Source organism: Hemitrygon akajei, chromosome 7 (assembly GCF_048418815.1).
Source record: "Hemitrygon akajei chromosome 7, sHemAka1.3, whole genome shotgun sequence".
NCBI lineage: Eukaryota > Metazoa > Chordata > Chondrichthyes > Myliobatiformes > Dasyatidae > Hemitrygon > Hemitrygon akajei.
Window position 1 is genome coordinate 59,021,338 of NC_133130.1, and position 20,709 is coordinate 59,042,046.

Here is a 20,709-nt window from a genome sequence, read left to right on the forward strand (position 1 = left end):
TGGTACCAACAACATGGGTAGGAAAAGGGAGGAGGTCCTGAAAACAGGCTACAGGGAGTTAGGAAGGAAGTTGAGAAGCAGGACCTCAAAGGTAATAATCTCGGGATTACTCCCTGTGCAACATCACAATGAGTATAGGAATAGAATGAGGTGGAGGATAAATGCATGGCTGAGGGATTGGAGCAGGGGACAGGGATTCAGATTTTTAGATCATCTTTGGACCTATTCTGGGTCAGGTGTGACCTGTACAAAAAGGATGGTTTGTACTTGAATCTGAGGGGGAGGTTTGCAAAGGCTATTGGGGAGAGTTTAAACTAAGACTGCTAGGAAGTGGGAACTGAACTGAAGTGACGGAGGAAAAAGAGGTTAGCTTGCAAATAGAGAAAGCTTGGAGACAGTGCAAAAGGGAGGATAGGTAGATGATAGAGAAAGGATACATTCAGACTGATGGTTTGAGATGTGTCTATTTTAATACGAGGAATATTATGAATAAAGCAGATGAGCTTAGAGCGTGGATCAGCACTTGGGGCTATGATGTTGTGGCCATTACAGAGATTTGGATGGTGTAGGGGCAAGAATGGCTACTTCAAGTGCCAGGCTTTAGATGTTTCAGAAAGGACAGGGAGGGAGGCAAAAGAGGTGGGGCATGGCACTGCTGATCAGAGATAGTGTCACAGCTGCAAAAAGGAGGAAGTCATGGAGAGGTTGTCTACGGAGTCTCTGTGGGTGGAAGTTACGGTAGTAATAGGAAGGGGTCAATAACTCTACTGGATGTTTTTTTTATAGACCACCCAATAGTAACAATGACATCGAGGAGCAGATAGGGAGACAGATTCTGTAAAGGAGTAATAATAACAGGGTTGTTGTGGTGGGAGATTTTAATTTCCCAAATATTGATTGGCATCAATCGGAGTGGAGTTCGTTAGGTGTGTTCAGGAAGGTTTCTTGACCCAATGTATACAAACGTTTGTAGATAAGCCTACAAGAGGAGAGGCTGTACTTGATCTGGTATTGGGAAATGAACCTGGTCAGGTGTCAGATCTCTCAATGGGAGATCATTTTGGAGATAGTGATCACAATTCTACCTCCTTTACCACAGCATTGGAGATGGTTAGGAACAGACAAGTTAGGGAAATGTTTAATTGGAGTAAGGGGAAATATGAGGCTATCAGGCAGGAGTTTGGAAACAGATGTTCTCAGGGAAACTTGCGGAAGCAATGTTGCAGATGGTCAGGGGATACTTGCGTGGGGTTCTGTGTAGATACGTCCCAATGAGACAGGGAAAGGATGGGAGGGCACAGGAACTGTGGTGTACAAAGGCTGTTGTAAATCTATCAAGAAGAAAAGAAGAGCTTACGAAAGGTTCAAAAAAATAGGTAATGATAGAGATCTAGAAGATTATAAGGCTAGCGGCGATGAGTTTAAGAATGAAATTAGGAGAGCCAGAAGGGGCCATGAGAAGGCCTTGGTGGACAGGATTAAGGAAAACCCCAAGGCATTCTACAAGTTTGTGAAGAGCAAAAGGATAAGATGTGAGAGAATAGGACAAATCAAGTGTGACAGAGGAAAAGTGTGTATGGAACCAGAAGAGATAGCAGAGGCACTTAATAAATACTTTACTTCAGTATTCAGAATAGAAAAGGATCTTAGTGATTGTGGTGATGACTTGCAGTGGACTGAAAAGCTTGAGCATATAGACATTAAGGAAGAGAATGTGCTGGAGCTTTTGGAAAGCATCAAGTTGGATAAGTCACCGGGACTAGATGAGATATACCCCAGGCTGCTCTGGGGAGTGAGGGAGCAGATTGCTGATTCTCTGGCAATGATCTTGCATCATCAATGGGTGCAGGAGAGGTTCCGGAGGATTGGTGTGTTGCAGATGTTGTTCCCTTATTCAAGAAAGTAAGTACAGATAGTCCAGGAAATTATAGACCAGTGAGTCTTATTTCAGTGGTTGGTAAATTGATGGAGAAGATCCTGAGAGGCAGGATTTATGAACTGTTGGAGAGGTATAATATGATAGGAATAGTTAGTTTGGCTTTGTCAAAGGCAGGTCATGCATTATGAGCCTGATTGAATTTTTTGAGGATGTGACTAAACATGTTGATGAAGGTATAGCTGTACATGTAGTGTATATGGATTCTAGCAAGGCATTTGATAAGGTACACCATGCAAGGCTTATTGAGAAAGTAAGGAGACATGGGATCCAAGGGGACATTGCTTTGTGGATCCAGAACTGGCTTGCCCACAGAAGGCAAAGTATGGTTGTAGACAGGTCATATTCTGCATGGAGGTCGGTCACCAGTGGTGTGCCTCAGGGATCTGTTCTGGGACCCTTACTTTTCGTGATTTTTATAAATGATCTAGATGAGGGAGGAATGGGTTAGTAAATTTGCTGATGACACAAAGGTTGGAGGTGTTGTGGATAGTGTGAAGAGTTGTCAGAGGTTGCAGCGGGACATTGATAGGATGCAAAACTGGGCTGAGAAGTGGCAGGTGGCGTTCAACCCAGATAAGTGTGAGGTGGTTCATTTTGGCAGGTCAAATATGATGGCAGAATATAGCATTAATGGTAAGACTCTTGGCAGTGTGGAGGATCAGAGGGATCTTGGGGTCTGAGTCCATAGGACTCTCAAAGCTGCTACACAGGTTGACTCTGTGGTTAAGAAGGCATACAGTGCATTGGCCTTCATCAATCATGGATTGAGTTTAAGGGCCGAGAGGTAATGTTGCAGCTATTTAGGACCTTGGTCAGACCCCACTTGGAGTACTGTGTTCAATTCTGGTTGCCTCACTACAGGAAGGATGTGGAAGCCATAGAAAGGGTGCAGAGGATATTTACAAGGAAGTTGCCTGGATTGGAAAACATGCCTTATGAGAATAGGTTGAGTAAACTCGGCCTTTTCTCCTTGAGCGATGGAGGATGGGAGGTGACCTGATAGAGGTATACAAGATAATGAGAGGCATTGATCATGTGGATAGTCAGAGGCTTTTCCCCCAGGGTTGAAATAGCTAGCACAAGAGGGCATAGTTTTAAGGTGCTTGGAAGTAGGTACAGAGGACATGTCAGGGGTAAGTTTTCTATGCAGAGAGTGGTGAGTGCGTGGAATGGGCTGCTGGCGGCAGTGGTGGAGGCGGAAATGGTAGGATTTTTTAAGAGACTCCTGGATGGCTACATGGAGCTCTGAAAAATAGAGGGCTCTGGGTAAGCCTAGGTATTTCTCAGGTAAGGACATGTTCCGCACAGCTTTGTTGGTCGAAGGGCCTGTATTGTCCTGTAAGTTTTCTATGTTTCTACGTTCTATGTTTCTAAAACTAATGTTTGCTGGATTGAGTTTCAAGAACCCATTGGAAGATCCTAGGATCAGGAGTCGCTGGGAGAGGGATCTATGGAATGAAGCAGTTACTAAAGTCTGGGGAATTTTGATGATAAAAACCTAATGTAAGCAAATGGGATGTGTGGATGGGCAGAAATGTCAGCATGAACATTGGGGGCCAAAGAGCTCATTTCTATGCTGTATAACTCTATGACAGTATGATTTTATTATCCATGTCAACAACACAACTAATGTAACTTAATCCTGAAAAACAGTACTGCTAGCAATTGGCCATACACACCATTTATGGAAAAAATAATTGTTTATTACATTTTAAATAAATCTTTTAAGTTCAGGTTATTTCAAGACAAGGAAACCTGGCAGATTTCCTGTTGTATTATATATTCCTGGTGATTATGCCTTCACTGATTAATGCCAATTGAATTCAACCTCAGACAGAAATTCATTTACCCAGTTGAGGGCACCGTGTCATTTTCATCTCAAGCTGCCAACAACCAGTGATGCAAATGATAAATGCAATTAAATAGGCAAGACCAAATTTAATTGATGGTGGATATCACTGGTGCATTTACCAATTTTTTAAAAATCTTTAATATTGTAACCTAAGATGGAATAATGTAATAATGCATTGTAAAAAATGCTTATCTTTCACTGAAAGATTAAACTGGGAATGGAAATAAATCAACATTGCAAAATTCTCCTCAAATATTACTGTACAAGATCAATCATTGTTAGTGTTTAGCTGCTGGGCATTATGAAACTTCAGCTCCAGCCATATGATCCAAGTGACAGAAAGTGACAGAAAGGCTGATACAGTGTCAGGTTAAAATAACACGGGTGCAATCTCGACCTTAAAAAAAACATCTTGACATTTCACGAAGCATGGGCAAACCTTCATGTTGGAAGTTCCTATATTATAAATCCTCTTCCTTTCCAGAAGAAAGAGGTGTAATTTCTGACAACTTCAAATTGTAATTACTGTAGCTGAGACATCACAACTGATGGAATATTCAGTAGGCCAGATTGCACTATATCTGACCTACCAGCAAGGAACTGCCACTTGCTCTCCCTGCGTGCCAGTGCTTCTCTGGGTCTAATGAAGGGGGCTGATCTCATGGCCTGAGCTCATGAGGTGGGGTCCAGTTGGAGAATCCGTACTTTCAGTGGTATTGTGGAATGTTTTTCAACTCACAGACATATAAAAACTTCGAAGTAGATGATTAAGCAAATTAAATCTGCTTCAAAACTATTTTAATAACCATAAAATTACTGAGAGATAATCAAAAAATTGTTTGTCACAACCTGCCACAAATGTTTGGGACTTAGTTTAGTTTGAATGGCTGAGTGCCTCCGTTTCCAAAGGAAAGCACTCGCCAGCCACAGCTGGCAACATATGTATTGATGCAGCATTCCTTTGACCCTATTTCCACAACAAGCTGACCAATATTAAGTTGCAAAGACCTCAACAGCTCACCCAGAATAATTATTTCAACAAGATCCGAGTCCCAATTCCAGAGCAGCTCAGTCCTTCTTGTTTGGAAGTGCAGCTCGGGCAACCTGCTTTATTGGTGCTGGTTAGAAATAAGTGGTGGAATAGCCAAACACGATGCCCACGTCTCAGAAAGTCGAAAACAACAGAAATTCCTTGTAAATTTCCTGGAAGCATCATTTTAGTTTTACTGAAATATATATGAAAGCATAGGCTGTTGCTACTAAGAGAACAATAGATAATCCACAGTATTCAGAAACAAAGACTACATTTAAAAAATCAACCAGAAGAAATGGTGATAATGAAAATACACAGAACTGTGCAAAAGTCTTAGGCACATATACATAGCAAGGGTAGTAATTTTATGTATTGCCCTGCTGCTACAAAAAAATTCATGACATATATGAGTGATGATAAAGCTGATTCTAATATGGGTCTCCATAGCGGACCGAGAGTGGGAAGGGGGCAGGGAGAGGGAATCATGGTTGGGAAAAGAGGAAGGGAGAGGTACGGGAGTGGGAGGCACTAGAGAGACATTCTGTAATGATCAATAAACCAATTGTTTGGAATTAGATAAGCTTGCCTGGTATCCCAGGGCTGGATGTGTATTCACCCACACCAGCCCCCACCCCTGCCAACCCTCCCCCAATGTTCCACCCTTGCCATTTGTTAACATCTTTTGCTCCCACCAGGTTTATAAACTCATTTTCCGCTCCACGTTGACAAATACACTACAGTGAAAATGTCTTGGGCACCTTAGCTACAGTATATATACGTATTATATATATATATATATTTTTTTTTATGAGTGTTATATCATTGTTTTAGAAATAAGCATAGATTGGGTTGTGCAAATGGAAGCATCTTAAATAGATAATAACTAAATATTTTAATACAATGGCAAAGAAGTCAGAAATTCATGAGTATAATCTCCCAAATTTGATTCATGAATTCAAAGGCTCCAAAGTACATTTATGATCAAAATACCGATAAATTATACAACCTTGAGATTTGACTGCTTACAGGCAGCCATAAAGCAAGAAACCCGAAAGAACAAGAGAAAGACCAAAACACAATACACAGAAAGCAAAAAACACAAATCATGTAAACAAAAGAAGCAAGCATCAGTATTCTGAACCAAAATGAGTCCGTAGATCCTAATCCCTGGAGCAGCCAGAGTAGGCCCAGAAGCCTCATCTCAGTTCATCGAGGAGCAGGGCATATCGCCGTGAAGCTTGCAAGCATGAAGCGTATAGAAGCGGGACCAGTCTCACAGCCTCAACACTGCAGGCAAAATTAGCTCGACCCTGCCTTTACAGACTACAATAATGTTTTCTACATTTTGTAGTGATGTGAAAATGCCATAGTCTGAGCTATGTTAAGCCTCTACTAATACTTATAACAATTATATTCAATATATGAGTAAACTTAAGTTTGCTATAATTGGTCTTCAAATTTTCAAGAAAAGATAGGTTGAAGTGTTAACATTATTTTAAGCATTTATATAAAATTACCTCAGTAACCATCTTAATATATTTAATTAAATTGCGTTAACAATGCATTGAAATAGCTGCAGAGAAATTTCATACAAATGTGCTAATGTGTTTGTGGCAAATACCTCTGAGAGTAATTTAAATCCTTATGTTAGTGATTGGTTCTTTTCCACTGATGATATGTTAGCACTTAATATAGTGAAAATTCTCATGTGCCCAGAGTGAATGAATATACTAAATGTGATTCTTCAGATCTTTATATCGGTTAAAATTCATAACAAAAATTTAGCAAAAACTTGAAAGTTTTGTTTAGCAGAATGTTTTATTAGATTAGTGTAATGAGTCAATAAGTTTTAATGCAAATGATATGCATCTTATATTGGAGGATTGATATAGTAAATCAGACATTTCTGTAGTTTTCTTTCTCTCGCTTTCCTAATTTGATATTTGAAGGTATTGAATTTCTGTGATTGAGGTTGATTGAGTTTCTAGCTGTCTCATTTCTCACATTGGATTCAAAGGACTCAAAGTACATTTATTATCAAAGTGTGTATAAATTATACAACCTTTGATATTTGATTGCTTACAAGCAGCCACAAAGTAAGGAATCTGAAAGAATGCAATTTTAAAAAAGACCAAAGGCCAATGTGCAGAGATAGAGAAAAAAAAACACATATCGTACAAACGTTGGGCTATAAATTTTAATGCACACCACTCCTCTTCCCAATAGAAATCCAAAAGGTAATGTCATCAACGTCAATTTCTGCTTCCCAGTCCCTTGCTCTGATCGTAATTCTCACACCAGCTTTAAATGGGAGACAGTTGGAAAAGAACACTGGCAGGGATGATGGCAGTGCAGCAATGGCTGGAATTTCTGGAAGCAATTCGGAAGCATTCAAGTACCAACAAAAGCCAACTAAAAAATCATTAAGAAGGTAATAAAGGAATATGAAAGTAAGCTAGCCAATAATATTAAAGAAGATACCAAAAGTTTGTCAAGATACTATTAAGAATGAGGTCTCAGGGTACTCGGGGGCACATGATAAAATAGACCGTATTCAGCATGGTTTCCTGAAGGCAAAATCTTGCCTGACAAAACTGTTGGAATTCTTTTTGCGAAGTAACAAGCAGGATAGACAAAGGAGACACAAACATGAGGAAATCTGCAGATGCTGGAAATTCAAGCAACACACGCAAAATGTTGATGGAACACAGCAGGTCGGGCAGCATCTATAGGAAGAAGCACAGTTTCGGGCTGAGACCCTTCGTTAGGACTAACTGAAAGAAAAGATAGTAAGAAATTTGGAAGTAGGAGGGGGAGGGGAAAATCCAAACTGATAGGAGAAGACAGGAGGGGAAGGGGTGAAGCTAAGAGCTGGAAAGGTGATTGGCAAAAGGGATACAGAGCTGGAGAAGGGAAAGGATCATGGGACGAGACACCTAGGGAGAAAGAAAGGGGGAGGGGAGCACCAGAGGGAGATGGAGAACAGTCAAAGAGTGATTGTGAGAGGGGCAGAGAGAGAATAAAAGGAGGGGAGGGTAGATAGATAGATAAATAAGGAATGGGGTAAGAAGGGGAGGAGGGACATTAACGGAAGTTAGAGAAGTCAATGTTCATGCCATCAGGTTGGAGGCTACCCAGCCGGTATATATGATGTTATTCCTCCAACCTGAGTGTAGCTTCATCTTGACAGTAGAGGTGGCCATGAATAGACATATCAGAATGTGAATGGGACGTAGAATTAAAATGTGTGGCCACTGGGAGATCCTGCTTTATCTGGCCGACAGAGTGTAGGTGTTCAGCAAAACGGTCTCCAAGTCTGCATCGGGTTTCACCAATATATAAAAGGCTGCACCGGGAGCACTGGATGCAGTATACCACACCAAAGAAGAAAGGAGAATCGGTTGATGTTGTGTTCGTGGACTTTCCGAAGGCCTTTGGCAAGACACCACAGATGAGGCTGCGCAATAAGCTATGAACCCGTGACATTACAGGAAAGATTCTAGCATGGATAAATCAGTAACAGATTGGCAGGAGACAAAGACTGGAATAAAGGGAACCTTTTCTGGCTGGCTCCCGGTGACTAGTGGTGTTCCACAGGGGTCAGTGTTGGTACCAATTGTTATTATATGTCAATGATTTGGATGATGGAATTGACGGCTTTGTTGAAATGTTTGCAGAAGATATGAAGATAAGTGAAGGGGCAAGTATTCTTGAGGAAAAAGTAGAGAAGCTATAGAAGGTCTTAGATTAGGAGAATGGGCAAAGAAATGGCAGAAGGAATAAAGTGTCAGGAAGTGTATGGTTATACACTTTGGTAGAAGAAATGAAAGGGTTGATATTTTCTAAATGGAGAGAAAATACAAAAAACTGAGGTGCAAAGAGACTTGGGAGTCCTTGTGCAGGATTCCCTAAAGGTTAATTTGCAGGTTGAGCCTGCAGTGAGGAAGGCAAATGCAATGTAGCGTTTGTTTAAGGAGGACTAGAATACAAAAGCAAAGATGTAATGTTGAGACTTCATGAAGCACTGGTGAGGCCTCACTTGGAGTATTGTGAGCAGGTTTGGGCCCCTTATTTTAAAAAAAGATGTGCTTAAACTGGAGAGGGCTCAAAGGAGATTCATGGAAATTATTCCAGGATTGAATGGCTTGTCATATGAAGAGTGTTTCAGCCTGTATTCACTAGAATTCAGAAGAATGAGGGGTGACCTCATTGAAACCTATTGAATGGTGAAAGGCCTTAATAGAGTGGATGTGGAGATGATGTTTCCTATGGTGGGATTATCTAAGACCAGAGGACACAGACTCAGAATAGAGGGGCATCCTTTTAGAATGGAGATGAGGAGGAATTTCTTTAGCCAGAGAGTGGAGAATCTGTGAAATCCTTTGCCACTGGCAGCTGTGGAGGCCAAGTCTTTATGTATATTGAAGACAGAGGTTGACAGATTCTTGATTGGTCAGGACATGAAGGGATATATGGAGAAGGCAGGAGATTGGGGGCTGAGAGGAAAATTGGATCAGCCATGATGAAATAGTAGGCAATTCTGCTGCTCTGTTTTAAATAAATGTAAATAAATGTCAGAGAGTAGAAAAGACTAGGCTGGTTTCTAAGAAAATTTCAGCCCCAGTAACTCCCCAGAGATAAATTGAATCTGTTGATGCAGCTACTTTTCTAATGTCTTTCTTTTCATAAAATACTAGAAATCATTGCAAATTTAAACAATCTGTTCCAAGAATCCAATGTAACAGCTGCTTTCTGAACAGAGAGGCTCTGGTGTGAATGGATGTAGGTAGCAGTCACTAAATTTAGGAAATTAAGAAATATCATGCCCTGCACTCTTCAAAAGAAATTCTGCCAATGAATTTTCTGAGAATATCATTTAGCAACATATATAACCTTTTTAAAATCTTGTTTGCGATATAACCTCGCTCAGAGTGTTCTTGGAGCTTTCCTTCTCAATTAGAGATGGAAGCAAAGTCACTGAACATTTAAAAGCAGAAGTATTTTTGATAAGCATCAAAGAGGAGGAAGTTTGTTGGTTGTAGATGAGATTAAGAGAATGATATGGGAATCAGTCATAAATTCATCAAATGATGGAAACAACTTGAGGGGTAAGGGGTCTACTTTTACTCCTAAGCTGTATAATTCTATGCAAAAGGAATTTTATGTGTTTGTACAGAATAATTTTTTCTTGACCAAACATTTGGTCACCATAACTATGACTGCAATCCACCACAATGGAATATCACATGAGGAAACATTCTTAGTAAAATACAGAGGTGGTTACTGACAAGAAAAAAAGTTGTCTTTTTGATGCACCATCAATAACTCTCTCTGAGACGTGAAGACGAGATATCGGCTTTTATTGACTGGAAGAAAGAACAAGCAGTAGTTGACTACCATACTACATCCTGGAGACTGAGGGCCGGGCTCAGGCCTCAATCGCCTTTATACCGGGGTCTGTGGGAGGAGCCACGGTCAGTGGGAGGCGGCCACAGGAGCAGTCAGCAGGGGGCGTGTTCAGACCGGTATATGTAGTTCACCACATTCACCCCCCCCCCCTTTGTTTTAAAAGAGAGTCCCCATGGGGCGAAGTTTCTGACAAGTATATTTACAGGTTAAGTCTATCAGGTGTTTGGATCTGTCGCTGCGATCTACGTAGCACCGGCTGTGATTGCACAGGGAGCCGGTGGTGGTGATTGCACAGGTGTCGGTGGTGATTGCACAGGTGCCGGTGGTGGTGATTGCACAGGTGCCGGTGGTGATTGCACAGGTGCCGGTGGTGGTGATTGCACAGGTGCCGGTGGTGGTGATTGCACAGGTGTCAGTGGTGATTGCACAGGTGCCGGTGGTGATTGCACCAGAGACGGTGGTTGTGCTGGTTCCGGCCTGACTGGAGGTGTCAGCCCACTAGGCATCAGTGATCCCTCATGCGTGTGCGAGGCGCCTGGTATATGCGTGTACGAGACGCCCGGTATAGGAGTGTCGTGAGGAGTCTGTATAGGGCTCGGTGTGCGCGGTGTCACCTCGGGTACAGGGTTCATAGTTACCGTGGAGTGTTCAGGGTAGTGGTCTGTTGCTCCTGCGGGCGCCAGGTTGCGGACGGAGACCGTGTCCTCCCGCCCATCAGGTAAGACCACGTAAGCATACTGGGGGTTCGCATGTAGAAGGTGAACCCTCTCAACCAGCGGGGAGTATTTATTGCTCCTCACATGTTTCCGGAGCAGCACTGGCCCTGGGGACGTCAGCCAAGCTGGTAGGGTGGTCCCAGTGGCAGACTTCCTGGGAAAAGAGAATAGGCGCTCGTGAGGGGTGGTATTGGAGGACGTACATAACAGGGAGCAAATAGAATGGAGTGCCTCAGAGAGGACCTCCTGCCATAGAGAGACCGGCAACCCTTTTGACTTAAGGGCTAAAAGTGTGACCTTGATAAGTTGCGCCTTTTCAGGACGGTAGAAGTGCGGTTTGCACTCAGCGCAGACTTGGCAGTCCCTGGTCATCATCTTGATGTCCTCAAGGGAGTATGGCAAGTTCCGGGCTTTCACAAAATGGTAAAATTGGGTGACCCCTGAGTGGCAAAGATGTGCATGGAGGGCGTATAGCTGGTCGAGCTGTGCGCTGGCACACGCTCCCCAGGATAGGGCATCAGGGGGCTCATTGAGCCTTCCAGGCCAGTACAGGATATCATAGTTGTAGGTGGAGAGTTCTATTCTCCACTGCAAAATTTTATCATTTTTGATTTTGCCCCGCTGTTGGTTGCTGAACATGAACGCAACCGAGTGCTGGTCGGTCAGCAAGGTGAACCTTTTGCCGGCGAGATAATGCCTCCAGTGCCTAATAGCTTCCACTATGGCCTGGGCTTCTTTCTCCACCACGGAGTGCCGAATTTCAGGGCCTTGAAGGGTACGGGAGAAGAATGCTACTGGCCTGCCTGCCTGATTGAGGGTAGCAGCCAGCACAAAGTCGGAGACGTCACTCTCTACTTGGAAGGGAATGGTCTCGTCCACCGCATACATCGTTGCTTTGGCAATGTCCCCTTTAATGCAGCTGAAGGCCGCACAGGCCTCGGCTGAGAGGGGAAAAGTGGTAGACTTGACCAGGGGGGGGGCCTTGTCTGCGTAATGGGGGACCCATTGGGCGTAATAGGAAAAGAAGCCCAGGCACCGTCTGAGGGCTTTGAGGGTGGTGGGAAGAGGGAGTTCTAACAGGGGGCACATACGGTCGGGATCAGGGCCAATGACCCCGTTTTCCACGACATACCCAAGGATAGCGAGTCGGGTGGTTCCGAACACACACTTGTCCCTATTATAAGTAAGGTTCAGGGCTTTGGCCACTTGGAAAAATCGTTGGAGGTTGGCGTTGTGATCCGGCCAGTCGTGACCACAGATGGTGATGTTATCCAGATAGGGAAATGTGGCCTTCAGTTGGCATTGGTCCACCATCCGGTCCATTTCCCTCTGGAAGACAGAGACACCATTTGTGACACCGAAGGGGACGTGCAGGAAGTGATAGAGCCTGCCAGCCGCCTCAAAGGCGGTGTAGGGGTGGTCCTCTGGGCGGATGGGGAGCTGATGGTAAGCGGATTTCAGATCTATGGTCGAGTACACCTTGTACTGAGCTATCTGGTTGACCATATCCGCGATGCGGGGTAGGGGGTACGCGTCAAGCTGCGTGAACCTATTGATGGTTTGACTATAGTCCACGACCATCCTATTTTTCTGCCCGGTACGAACAACAACCACCTGGACCCTCCAAGGGCTTGTGCTTGGCTCAATGATCCCCTCCCTGAGCAGCCGCTGCACCTCTGACTGAATGAAGGCCCTGTCCCCCGCGCTGTACCTCCTGCTTTTAGTTGCCACAGGTTTACAGTCGGGGGTCAGGTTGGCGAACAGCAATGGGGGAGGGACCTTGAGGGTGGAGAGGCTGCAAGTGGTGTCAGTAGCACAGCTGTCGGCATGGTGCTGGGTGGGATGTGCGGGTCGGTGTGTGTGTGTGGTCAGTAGCGGGGTATATGGCGAAGTCCCACTAAACTGAGGATTTCTGACAGTGAGTGGTGGGAGGGGCCCGTCATATGCCATAGTCACACTTTCGAGGTGGCTCTGGAAGTCCAGCCCCAATAGCACAGGCGCGCACAGTTGAGGCATGACCAGTAGCTCAAAGTTCCGATATTCTGTGCCCTGCACCACCAATGTCGCTACACAACCCACCCGGATGTCTGTGGAATATGACCCAGAAGCCAAGGTGACCCTCTGACTTACCGGCCGTGTCACGAGTCCACAGCGTTGCACTGTGTCCGGGTCAATAAAACTCTCAGTGCTGCCCGTGTCAAACAGGCAGCTAGTCCTGTGCCCCTCCACCAGGATGTCCATCATTGACCTTGCAAGCTGGTGTGGGGCGCTTTGGTCGAGGGTTACGGAGGCCAGAGTTGAACTGCCGTCTTGGTGCCCGGTAAGCACCGGTGGGTAGGGGGCGGGGCATGTTGGCACCGACAAAGATGTCCGCCCCCATCCTGGCATGCAAGATGGCGGCCCCCATGCCTCGCACGAGGTGGGCAAGCAAGATGGCGGCCCCCATGCCTCACATGCAGCGCTGCCCGACCCCGCTCATGGTTTAGACTTACAGACCTTGGCGAAATGGCCCTTCTTCCCACAGCTGGAACAGGTCATTTCTCGGGCCAGGCAGCATTTTCGGGGGTGCTTTTCGAGTCCGCAGAAGTAACACTGCGCGTGCTTGCAACTGGCAGCAGATGTGGTCGGGTTCGGGGAGTTCGTGGAATCGCGACTGGCAGCGGCATTGGCGAATTCGCTCGCGGGAACCAGCTGCGGCGGGGTCTGATGTGTCCACAGAACCGGCGGGGGATTGCGCGGCTGGACAGCGTCAGCATTGTGCAGAGCAGCCTCCAGCTTGTCAGCCATCTCGATTGCCGGGCGTAAGGTAAGATCGGCATTTTCCAGCAGCTGGCGCACGTACACTGACCTGATCCCTGTAACAAAGGCGTCTCGTACCAGGAGCTCTGCATGCTGTTCCGCCATGAGAGTTTTGCAGTCACAAGTTCGCACGAGTGTCTGTAGGGCTCAGAGAAACTCAGCGCTCGACTCTCCAGGCGGCTGTCGTCGCGTAGCTAAGCAACGTCCTTCGTAGACGGTATTCACCGGCCGCAGGTACTGGCTTTTGAGGGCGTCCAGTGCCCCTTGGTAGGTCGGCAGGTTCCTGATAAGTGAGTAAACTTTCGAGGTGACCCTCGAGAGGAGAATTCGGTGCATAACAGCGGGTTCAGTTGCACTAACCTCCTCCAAGTATGATTGGAAGCATGCAAGCCAGAGTTCAAAGGCAAGAGCTGCTTCAGGGGCTTGGGGGTCCAAATCCAATTTTTCCGGACATAAAATACTTTCCATGTTTTAAAACTTCCAGTCAATAAAATTGATGCACCATCAATAACTCTCTATGAGACATGAAGGCAAGATATCGGCTTTTATTGACTGGAAGAAAGAACAAGCAGTGAGTGACCACCATACTACATCCTGGAGACTGAGGGTCGGGCTCAGGCCTCAATCGCCTTTATACCGGGGTCTGTGGGAGGAGCCACAGGAGCAGTCAGCAGGGGGCGTGTCCAGACAGGTATATGTAGTTCACCACACTTTTTATAAACTTTCATAATACATCACCCTGGTTATTTATTTACAACCTCACCTGAGGTACTACATGAGCACAAAACTCCCCATGCAGATACTGCTGGAATGCAAATGGTTAAGGACCAGTGGTGACAGATGCTGTAACTGTGTTGAAGAAACTTCACAATTTTTTGACAGTGACAAATTTATTAATATACAAATAAAACACTAACTGTAGTGAGTGTTAAGGTCACCAACAAAAATATATAAATCATAATTTGGAAGGGATGCATTTTTGTATTAAAATTTGCATTTAAAGACCTAATCTACATTTAAAGAAGAAAAATTTTATATTCCAAATACATGGGATTTTGTTTTCTGGAGAGGCATTGATAGTATAGTCAGAAAATAACTCAGCTAACAAAATTATATGGTTGCTCAAACACCATCTACAAATTTGCTGACGATACAACCATAGTTGGTTGAATCTCAGGTGGTGACGAGAGGGCGTACAAAAGTGAAATATGCCAACAAGTGGAATGGTGCTGCAGCAACAACCTGGCACTCAACGTCAGTAAGACGAAACAGCTGATTGTGGACTTCAGGAAGGGTAAGACAAAGGAACACATACCAATCCTCATAGAGGGATCAGAATTGGAAAGAGTGAGCAACTGCAAGTTCCTGAGTGTCAAGATCTCTGAGGATCTAACTTGGTCCCAACATAATGTTTTACCATAAAGAAGGTAAAACAGTGGCTAAACTTTATTAGGAGCCTGAAGAGATTTAGCATGTCAACAAATACATTCGAAAACTTCTACATTTGTACGGTAGAGAGCATTCTGTCAGGCTGCATCACTGTTTGGTATGGAGGGGCGACTGCACAGGACTGAAAAAGAAGTTGTAAATGAAGTCAATTCCATCTTGGGTACTAGCCTACAAAGTACCCAGAATATCTTTAGGGAGCGGTGTCTCAGAAAGGCAGCGCCCATTATTAAGGACCTCCAGCACCCAGGGCATGCCCTTTTCTCACTGTTACCATCAGGTAAGGAGGTACAGAAGCCTGAAGGCACACACTCAACAATTCAGGAACAGCTTCCCCTCTGCCATCCGATTCCTAAATGGACATTGAAGCTGTGGACACTACCTCACTTTTTTTAATATACAGTATTTCTGTTTTTGCACATTTAAAAAATCCATTTAATATACATAATTGATTTACTTGTTAATTATTGTTTTTTTTTCTCTCTGCTAGATTATGTATTGCATTGAACTGCTGTTAAGTTAACAAATTTCACGTCACATGCCAATGCTAATAGACCTGATTCTGATTATTGTTAAAAACATACAATATAATGAAGGATGAAAGAAATAGATGAGTTCAGAGTGCAAAGATGATACCATCAATCATTGTACTCAGCAATGAAATACTTGCTTAGGCAATTGAAAAATACAGTCATTATAAAAAGATCTACCTATATAATACTTCTGATGAGCTCCAATAAACAAAATGCTTTACAGCCAATTACATGCTTTTAAAGTGTTTTCACTCATGGGAAGATGGAGTTTCTTTGCTGAAGTATTTTCAGAGTGTCATTTTGGTGATGTAATCTACAGTGGGGTGTGGGGAAGGAACAGAAGTTAACACAAAAATAAGTTTCCACTGCCAAGAATTAAGCATGAGGAAAGTAAGTCTTACTGTATGTGACAATTGGATACAGGGGCTATTTCACCTCTCCTCCCCCCACAACCTCAGCTATCTGTAACAGTGGAGCAGCTTCCCCACTCAGATCAGAATAAAATGATATCTGGGTCCTATGATGCCATCAGACCTGGTATGCTATTTTTTTTAAAAGGAAACCATCCATCTGCCTCGGATTCAAATGAACAGGTTACAATGGAATAAACTCTAGACATTCAACAGGTTAGTCAGAGAAAAAGCTACCAGGTCAGTGTGTCAGATCAAGGATCCCTCATCAAACTGCAAAAGACAGAAATAAAAGTTAGTTTTAAGTTTCAGAAATTTGAGGTAAGGACAAAAAGGTGGTAAGATCTTGATGAAGACATCTGGTTGATAGGTGGACAGAAGTCAGAAAATGAGAAAACAAAGGTGTAAAGGCTGTAGAATGCAGGTCAGACCTGTGCAAATTGCTTAAAAGATCAAGCAGTGATAGCGGAAAGATTATAAATAACTAATAATATTAATGTGTAATCTACAGCAGAATTACTAATTTGATGCAAAAAGAGAAAGCAGATCACTGGAAGTTGTAGAATAAATGGTAGATCCAGGAGACTGAGCATGCAGGTTCTTAGGTAAATTGACACTATGAACTGCCACACACACTAGTGGCAGTTGGGGGAGTAAAAGAGAGGAATGTGTTGAGAATAAAACAGATTAGAGTAGGATTTGTGAAAAACAAACTGCGTATTTGGTATTTAGAAACATGAGAAAATCTGTAGATGCTGCAAATCCAAAGCAATACACACAAAATGCTGGAGGAACTCACGTCCCAAAGAAGGGCCTCAGCTCAAAACATCGACTGTTAACTCTTTTCCATAAAAGCTGTATGACCTGCTGAGGTCCTCCAGCATTTTGTGTGCATTGCATTTGATACTTAGCATGGACTCAGTCCAACAGAAAGGCCTGTTTCTGTGCTGCATCCCTCCATGACTCTGGTTCAGAAACATTTCATTAGAAAGGAGGTTGGAATTTGGAACTCGAGTGAAACTGCAGATGCTGGAAATAAATAAAAACACAAAATGCTGGCAGAACTCAGCAGGCCTGACAGCATCTATGGGTGGAGGTAGTGACGATTTTTTGGGCCGAAACCCTTCATCAGGAGTGAAGTAACATGGGATGGTCGAGGGGGAATAAGAAGTGGGGGAAGGGATGAAGTAGAGAGCTGGGAAGTGATAGGCTGGAGGGAAATGGGCTAGGGGGAAGGTGGAGAACCATGGGAAACAAAAGAGAAAGAAAGGTAGGGCTGGGGGGAGACTATAGTGAGGGGGGAAAAGGAGAGAGAAAGAGAACCAGACTAAAATTATAGATAGGGATGGGGTAAGGGAGGGGGGGCAGTGGTATCAACGGAGATCTGTGAGTTGAATGTTCATGCCGGCAGGTAGGAGGCTACCTAGGCGGGAGGTAAGGTGTTTCTCCATCAACCTGCGTGTGGCCTCATCTTGATGGTAGAGCAGGCCATGGACAGACATATCGGAGTGGGAGTGGTCTGTGGAATTGAAGTGTGTGGCCACAGGGAGATCCCGCCACTGCTGGAGGACTGAGCGCCGGTGTTCGGCGAAACGGTCTCCCAGTCTGCGGCAGGTCTCCCCAATGTATAAATGGCCACATTGGGAGCATCGGATACAGTATAGCAGTATAACAGTATAGCATATACTGATAGCAACCTCTCCGGACTCTGGATTGGGGATTACCAAACGTTATGTGGTTTTTCTTGTGTGGTCTGTTTTGTGCTTTTTCGTGATATCATTCCGGACAACGTTGTCTCATTTTTTAACTGCATTGTATTTGTGGTTTATAAATGATAATAAACTGAATCTGAATCTGAGTATATCATCCCAGTTGACTCGCAGGTGAAGTGATGCCTCACCTAAACTAAAGGTGTAGCCATGGGCACCCACATTGGTCCTAGCTATGCCTGCCTTTTTGTCAGCCATGTAGAGCAATCTATGTTCCAAGCCTACACCAGTATCTGTCCTCCTCTTTTCTTACATTATATCAACGAATGCATCAGCCCTGCTTCCTGCACACGTGCTGAGCTCGTCGAATTCATTAACTTCGCCTCCAACTTTTACCCCACCCTCAAATTCACCTGGTCTATTTCCGACACCTCCCAGCAAATTTATACCAAATGGTTTAGTTAAAAATCACTTCTCATATGAAACTCACCAATTTTCAATTTCAACTGGCATTTAACTGTCAGATTGAATGGATTTTATATCATATATTTGGCGACTATAATAGAGGTTGTGGTGGGTAAAACAGTCTGACGTCAGGATGCTTGTTTCAGTGATAACAAAACTCAAGTTTTGTTCAAGCTTTTAAAGGTAAAAATGTAATCTTAAGAGATTCTGGCAAAGTTTCCTTATATTATGAAGGAAAGGAGGTGTATCTTTCCAATAAGAACATCGAAGCTTTGACTGCCTAGAAACTGAAACTTACCTTTATTCATTGCACCAATTGGGTTCTCTGCTAATATTCAATTAGAGGAAAGCTGAAGTAGTAAAAACTGGAGATGATTCACTTTAATGCAAGATTAGGGTTTCCATTCCACTGTGTCAAAACAGGTCCACAATTCATGATGACAGCTAACTAGAGCGATCACAGGTGCCACACCTTTGACTCTAGGATCTGTGGAAATAGGTAACAGCCTGGAAATACAGTGGTACTAGAAAGTTTGTGAACCCTGTAAAAGTTTCTCCATTTCTGCATAAATATGACCTAAAATATGATCAGATGTTCATGCAAGTCCAAAAACTAGATAGAGAATCTAATTAAATAAATAGCACAAAAACATTATACATGATCATTTATTTATTGAGAAAAATGATCCAATATTACACATATTTATTGGAAACTTTTGCTTTCAATAACTAATGTGACCACTATGTACAGCAATAACTTCAACCAAACATTTCTGGTTACTGTTAATCCGTCCTGCACATCAGCTTGCAGGAAGTTTAGGCCATTCCTCCTTACTAAACTGTTTCATCTCTGGGATGTTGGTGGGCTTCCTTTCATGAAGTGCTTGCTTCAGGTCCTTCTACAACATTTCTGTAGGATTAAGGTCAGGACTTTGACTTGGCCATTCCAAAACATGAATCTTCTTCTTTTTTGTTGATTTACTCTTGTCTTTCAGATTATTGTCTTGTTGCATTGTTCAACTTCTATTTAGCTTCAGGTAACAGACTGCTACCCTGACATTCTCCTGTAAAATGTCTTGATACAATTTTGAATTCATTATTCCTTCAACAACTGCAAGCTGTGTTGGCCCTGAGGTAGCAGAGAAGCCCCAAACCATAATCCTCCTTCCACCATGCTTCACAGTTGGTATGAGGTTTTAGCGCTGGTGTGCAGTGCCCTTTTTCCTCCAAACATAGCAATGTATACTTCTGCCAAAAAGTTTAACTTACATCTCATCTGTCTGCAGAACAATGTCCCAGAAGAGACGTAGAAAATCCAGATGGTCTTTTGCAAACTTGAGATGTGCCCAAGTATTTTTTTTGGAGAATAGTGGTGTACTTCCATGAACACCATTCCTGTTCAGTGTTTTTCTTATAGTGGAAACATGAACAGAGCCTTTAGTAAGTTCTAGAGATTTCTACAGGTCTTTTGCTATTACCCTTGGGGTCTTTTTCCCCTCTTCAGCATTGCACATTATGCTCTTGGTGTGATCTTTGCAGGAAGCCCACTCCCACGGTGAGCAGCAACAGTACCTAGTTTCCTCCATTTGTAAATGCTTTTGTAGCTTTTTCCAGCTTCATGCATCTCCACAATTCTAATTCTAATGTCCTCTGAAAGTTGTTTTAATCGAGGCATGGTGCACATAAACAGATCTTTCTTGAGAAGAGCAGGCTTTGTCAGTAACTTGACTTTGTGTGTCTTTTTTTTATATATAGGGCATGGCATCTCTACAACCCACAGCTCCAATCTCATCTCATTGGTTTGAACACCTGGCTCCAAATAACTTTTGTAGAAGGCATTACCCTGGAAGTTCACATCCTATTCCAACAAATGCATGTAATATTGAATCATTTTTTCTCAATAAATAAATGAACAAGTATAATGTTTTTTTGTGTTATTTATTTAATGGGATTCTCTTTATCTAGTTTTAGGACTTGTGTGAAGATCTGATCATATTTTAGGTCATATTTATGCAAAAATAGTGAAAATTCTACAGAGTTCACAAACTTTCTAGCACCATTGTATGTTCTCCACGGCAACCACAGTACAGAATCATATAAGTCCATTGCAAAGTTAAGGGAAAAGGAGATGGGAGAGAGATGGTGTGTTTTTAGGGGGTCCATCAAATCCTACCACTTTTCATTGTTTATCAGCACGCATCAGCCCTTACATCACATGTAACCCAAGCACAGTCTCATCACCGTGCAAAATATGCAGAATGCATCTCTTCTATATATAGCCACAATGAGCACCTTGGGACCCAGTAACAATGTGTGAAAAGGAAAATCCATTAACAAGCTGTAACAAGGCAAGCAGGATAGTTTTATTAACTGCTGTGATGCCCTGGAAGTCCATTAT

The 20,709-nt window shown here is 43.4% G+C and overlaps 1 long non-coding RNA gene across 1 annotated transcript; it reads left to right on the forward strand.

The window, feature by feature from the left end:
* The first annotated feature begins 7,055 nt into the window (after positions 1-7,055).
* On the forward strand, positions 7,056-20,233 carry LOC140729997 (uncharacterized). Its single transcript, XR_012099466.1, has 2 exons — positions 7,056-7,255; positions 20,067-20,233. It is a non-coding gene; the product is annotated as an uncharacterized lncRNA (long non-coding RNA).
* The last annotated feature ends 476 nt before the right edge of the window (positions 20,234-20,709 follow it).